General features: G+C 39.8%; 1 protein-coding gene across 6 annotated transcripts in view; it reads left to right on the forward strand.

Moving 5' to 3' along the window:
• CORIN (corin, serine peptidase) overlaps window positions 1-6,032 on the forward strand; it is a 250,937-nt gene that overhangs the window by 122,922 nt on the left and 121,983 nt on the right. The window lies entirely within an intron of this gene.

Genomic DNA, 6,032 nt, shown 5'->3' on the forward strand with positions numbered 1-6,032 from the left:
TTGAGGCTAGGATTAATCCTTACCAAACATCATTTAAAAATGTCACACTGGCAACATTTAAAATATATATAATCACTCTCCTGAGTTCTGTTACTGTTATTCAGTTTTTTACTGTATTGACAATAGGTTTGTTGATTTGAAATTACACTGATCATTTTCATTTAGGTAGAATCTGCCATCTTGTTCAAGATCAGGGTCAGCAAACGACAGCCCATGAAGCCAACGAGAGCCTGTAGCCTGTTTTGTAAATAAACTTTTACTGAAACACAGCCATGCCCATTCATTTATGCATTCCCTATGACTGCTTTTGCTGCACAATGGCATAGTTGAATATAGTTTACAACAGAGACTATATCGCTGCAAAGTGTAAAGAATTTACTATCTGGAGGCGCCTGGGTAGCTTGGTTGGTTAAGTGTCTGACTTCAGCTCAGGTCATGATCTCACAGTCTATAAGTTCGAGCCCCACATGGGGCTCTGTGCTGATAGCTCAGAACCTGGATCCTGTTTCAGATTCTGTGTCTCCCTCTCTCTGACCCTCCCCAACTCGCACCTCCCTCCTTCCCTCTCTCTCTCAAAAGTAAATAAACATTAAAAAAGTTTTTTTTTAAATTTGCTATCTGCCCCTTTGTAGAAAAAGTTTGCCAACCTCTATTCTAGATTAATTCGTATGTGCTTAAGAGCGTTGGAAAGGACATGAGAAAACCTGGATTCCAGTCCTGTCTCTACATTCTCATTAGCCCACTGACATTGATTCTCCGGCCTATGTTTCCTCATTCATAGATTGGGCAGGCAGAACTGTATGATCGCCAGTGTCTTTCAGCTTGAAATTTTCAGAAATCTGATTAACACTATTTTACTTAAAGTAACTTGAAGTTGATTTTTTTCTTACAGATTTTTGGGTTTGTTACAATCCCTCTTGAGCATATTAGACACACATCCAAATTTCCACACATATTCAATGATTTAAAAATAATAATATAGCTTGCCTATATGAGCTCTATATGTGCCAAGTATGGAGGCGGGCATTTTATTTTATCTCTTTTAATCTTTAAAATGCCTGTCTAGAGTGGATGTGAATGTTCCCACAGCTGTAAGAGGCAGAGCCAGGACTTGAACTCAGTTCTCATGGTGAAGCTCCCTGCCCTTTCCACGGTCTCTTTTCATATGCCTCCTCTACTGTTATTGTCATTTGCATAAATGGTAGTATCTCATTTATCCAGGGGTTGCCACTTAAATTATTCAGAACACAATCAATAATTAAAAAGTAAAAAAACAAAAAGATTAGATTAACCGAAAAGATGGTCTCTTTTAACCACTAAAAGTATTTCCCAAGGTCCTCTTTTATAGCCTGTTCACTTTTACTTTAAAAAAAAATAATGTTTATTTTGAGGGAGAGAGAGAGAGAGAGAGAGAGAGAGAGAGAGAGACAGCATGAGTGGGGGAGGGGCAAGAGTGAGAGGGAGACAGAGAATCCAAAGCAGGCTCCAGGCTCTGAGCTGTCAGCAAAGAGCCCAATGTAGGGCTTGAAGTCATGAACCATGAGATCATGACCTGAGCCGAAGTCGGACGCTTAACTGAGCCACCCAGGTGCCCTTATTCACTTTTACTTTTGAACAAATATAAAAACTTGCTTTTTGTTTGTTTGTTTCCCAACCCTCTATAATTAATGGCAAACCAATTGGAATCAGAGATGGGTAAAACCACAGGTGCAGGTTATCTTTAGTAGAGATGGTGATGGTGGAGAATATGGATAATGTAAGAAGGATTAATTCTAAATGGCAAGAGCCTAAAGCAGGTGGCAATCCTTGGCAGCTTAGTCTAGGGACAAATTTACCGCAGGAAACTCCCAGGGGCACTGAAAAATTTTTGCTTCTCATCGCAAAGACCCTGGAGCAGCAGGGAAATGTTTAAAATTAGCACACTCGATTTAAGAAGGGGAAGAAAGAGTGCTCTATTTCATGAAACTTTAATACAATTTTGAAGGATATTAGGAATCTCAAATAGATAACGCTTCAGTTATTTGAATTTCTCACTATGTGGAATATTTCCTTCCTTCAAAGTGCTCAGCAAACAAAATACTGCCGAGTCCCAAGTATTTGAGAAATCTTTCTCCAGATTTTCACCGATTTCATCTCACTTTTCTGCTCTTTGTTATTGCCTTAGTCAGTGTTCACACTCTGAAAACAGGGCTCTAGAGAGAAGTAATTAAAAGTCTGACTTTTCAGTTTCGTGTATTACCAGATTTTCTCCACACCTCATTCAGTCTTACATGTTCCCACTACCTCTTTTTATTCCCTATGGCTCTAAAGAAGGTCTTATTGTTTTCCTTTTATTGTTTTCATTTTTTCCAGAGTAGAGACTTTGGTTTCTAAAAACCATCTTGCTTTGATCCATTGAGTATTATTGATTGTAAAGTGAATTTGCAGAAGGTAAACATTTCTTCTACTGGCAGACTCTTGCAGAGGTGGGGGGAGTGGATGGTGGCCCTTCCTTTTATGTTTCTCTCTTGTATTCAGTTCTTGGTTTCTTCTTCCTGACGTGTAGGCATTTCCTGCCATGTTGATTTTCTAACCCATCATTTCTAATTGTCTACTTTGGGAAATGCTTTAAAACTTCAAACATTTTTTGAGGTAATATTTTATGCTATTTAGTTTGGGGAAAATGCGGTAGAATTGTGGAAGTTAAGAGATCTGGAAATATTTAAATCATTCATCCCTCATACCTCTGACTGTGAGGGTCATACCAAAAGCCTGAGGCACTATACTTCCTTAGAGTAAATTCCTCCTCTCCTTGCTGCCTATATTATATTGATTTAATAATGTCAGTAATAGTCCGCTAAATATGTTAAAAGCTCATTTGAAGGCAGATACTATGCATAATGGTTTGCATGTAATATGTCCATTAATCTTCACTATAAGGCAGATACAGAATTACTGGCAGTCTTCAGCTAATAAATGGGCTATATTTCAAAGATATACTTGCAGATTAGTTGTTTCAAACATGAAAGATATTTTCTCATAGAAGCTCTGTTGTGGGTACATCTCTAGCTTGAACTGGATCACGAAGTCTATTGGACTCATAGCCAACATGTGTAAATGAATGTCTGTGTGGGAAGGTACGTCCTGAGTCCTCATTGGGATGCAGTGGGCCCACCTTCTTCCTTGGATCCTATATTTATTACAAGTGACTTGGCTTTATTCTCAGATCTTCCTTATGGACAGTGGGAACAAACCCCCCCCAGATTCAAACCGTTCATATCAGTTATAGAAAAACTAACCTGCCGTAACAAAAGAGATCTTGAAATACAGTGGCTTAAAGGAAACAACACTTTGTTTCTCTGTTAAGCAGTAGAACCAAGATGAATTTTCCAGTTTGTAAGCTCAAACTTCCTCTATGAACTCATCCAAAGACTTGAGTTCCATCCAATTTTTTTTCTTTTTTTTTTCTTTTTTTTTTTTTTTTGCTTCTCCAGTTCCTAGATTATGGTCCTTATCTGAGTGATTGAAGCTGGCTGAGCCATGTAGCTGTGCTCCATCTTATGGGAAGGCAAAGAGAGGAAGCACATGGCAGCCAGTCACGTTTAAGCCTGCAAAATAGAAGAGTCATCTGCTTATAATATATTGCTGAGAACTTAGTAACATGACCACACTGAGCCACAAATGAGCTAAGATATGTAGTCTTTAGCTGGTCAGCCATAGGGGCACCTCAAACTCCATTACTACAACAAAGGTGGAGGTGTTTTAGGATGAACAACCAGCAGTCTTTGCCATATCCCGGTGGTGGTACCCACATCTAGACAGGAACTCTGGCGGGATTGAATTTGGTGCCTGTGGCAGAAGAGATGTGGGTAGAGGTTGGATACAGCGAGTAACACAGGGTAGGTTTTGGGGTGAGTGGGACGCTGGGCCCCTTGCCATTGTAACTTCTTGGAAGAACTCGTTGCAGATTTTCATTTCCATTTCACCTCCTGCCTTTCTTTTTCCTTTGGAAGGCTGAAGGCAGAGCTGGTTTCATGGCTGGTGATCTGTGCAGTGAGTGGCACAGGACCCTAAGGTCAGAAGGGTTCCAGGCTTGGTTTTAGGCTATGCTGTCACCGTCTTGAAATTGCTAATAACTTTATATTTATACTTGTGCTTTGTGATGAGGTTGGATGGGACAACGGAGCAGGTGTGTGAGTGGCAGAGATATGCTAGGTAGTAGTGTGTGCACATGTGGGCATATGCCAACGGGCATGGCGAGTGAACGGTGTGGGTGTTGAGCAATTGGCCTGGTGCCTCAAAGCACATGCATATGCCTGAGGATCATCTGGAGGTGGCCGGGTCAGGACCCGGGTCCCCATTGGTGGCCATGATGCAGCCACAACAACAGAAACACAACAAAGCAGGTTTTGAGGGTGTAGTGGTAGCCTTGGCCCTGGGCTAGAAGAGGGGCTCCACCCAAGAACCTGTGGGAGGTCAGCCTGGCTGACTGTCCCTGGAGCCTGTCCCTGGGGCATCTGCACAAGTATTAACTCTACAGCCTGAACCTTGAGACGGAAACTTCTGGTGCTTGGGCAGCCGGCTTTGTAAGTAAATTATCACACAATAAAAGCGTACACGTGAACATTGCAATAAAGCATTAATCAGAGTTATTAGGATTCTTCAAGGATTTAAAAATCCTTGGTTTTGAATGCTGAAACATTGCAAAATGCATATCCACAGGCTTAGAAATAGAAATCACACTTAACTATTGTCATTGGAAAAGAACACTATTTTCATATGAACTTTGGATGAACCATTTGTTAACAAGGAAGATAACTGAAAATGCAAATTTTACATAAAATTGGCAATACGGCTATAGAATGTATAAACAGGCATTTTGAATTGTATATACATTTTAAAGCCCTTTTGATTTCTTTTATGATCTCCACAATTTACAGGGAATATCAGAAGAATCATCAAAATATCATTGTATAAATTTACATTTAAAATAAAATTCAGACTTCCATGAAACTGATTCATATGAAGAGTTAAATCTTTTTGTTAAAATTGCTCCTAGAGAATCATCAGCTCTAGATATGCTAAAATTTGTATTTCTGAATGGTTTATCAGACATCTATCCCAATGTTGTCACAGCCTATAAATACTGCAAACAGAAAGTGTAAAATTTGCACCAAAGATTCTTGTCAAAATTAAGAACGAACAAAAATCATTTGCAATCTTGCTTTTTTGTTGAGCTACTTACTGAATCTATTTTCATTTATGTAGACTAAAAATAATGTTGCTAAACATTAAATTCATACATGAATTTGCAGAAAAGTGAGCCAGAAAAATCACATTAATAGTGTATTGCTATTTAAAAAAATTTTTTTTTAATGTTTGTTTATTTTTTTTTGAGAGAGAGAGAGACAGAGTGCGAGGGGGGGAGGGGCAGAGAGTGAGGGAGACCCAGAATCCAAAGCAGGCTCCAGGCTCTGAGCTGTCAGTACAGAGTCCGATGCAGGGCTCGAACCCACAAACCATGAGATCATGACCTGAACTGAAGTCGGATGCTTAACCGACTAAGCCACCCAGGTGCCCCAATAGTGTATTGTTATTTATTGTATCATATTAAATTATGACACAAAAATATGTTTTGTGCTATTTGTAAGTTTATGTTGTTCCTCATATATCACTATTATTGATATTATGTTTTATAAGTAATAAAGTATTTTTTTTTTCAACGTTTTTTATTTATTTTTGGGACAGAGAGAGACAGAGCATGAACGGGGGAGGGACAGAGAGAGAGGGAGACACAGAATCGGAAACAGGCTCCAGGCTCCGAGCCATCAGCCCAGAGCCTGACGCGGGGCTCGAACTCACGGGCCGCGAGATCGTGACCTGGCTGAAGTCGGACGCTTAACCGACTGCGCCACCCAGGCGCCCCAGTAATAAAGTATTTTTAAAGGAAAATATGTTTGTATTTTAGTGTCCTTGAAGCACTTTTTTTTTCCCTGCAAGGGCCTCTGTGTCTTCAGTTTCCATTGGACCCTGCACATTATGTAGTTTGTACA

Source organism: Panthera leo, chromosome B1, assembly GCF_018350215.1.
Source record: "Panthera leo isolate Ple1 chromosome B1, P.leo_Ple1_pat1.1, whole genome shotgun sequence".
In the NCBI taxonomy this organism is placed as follows: domain Eukaryota; kingdom Metazoa; phylum Chordata; class Mammalia; order Carnivora; family Felidae; genus Panthera; species Panthera leo.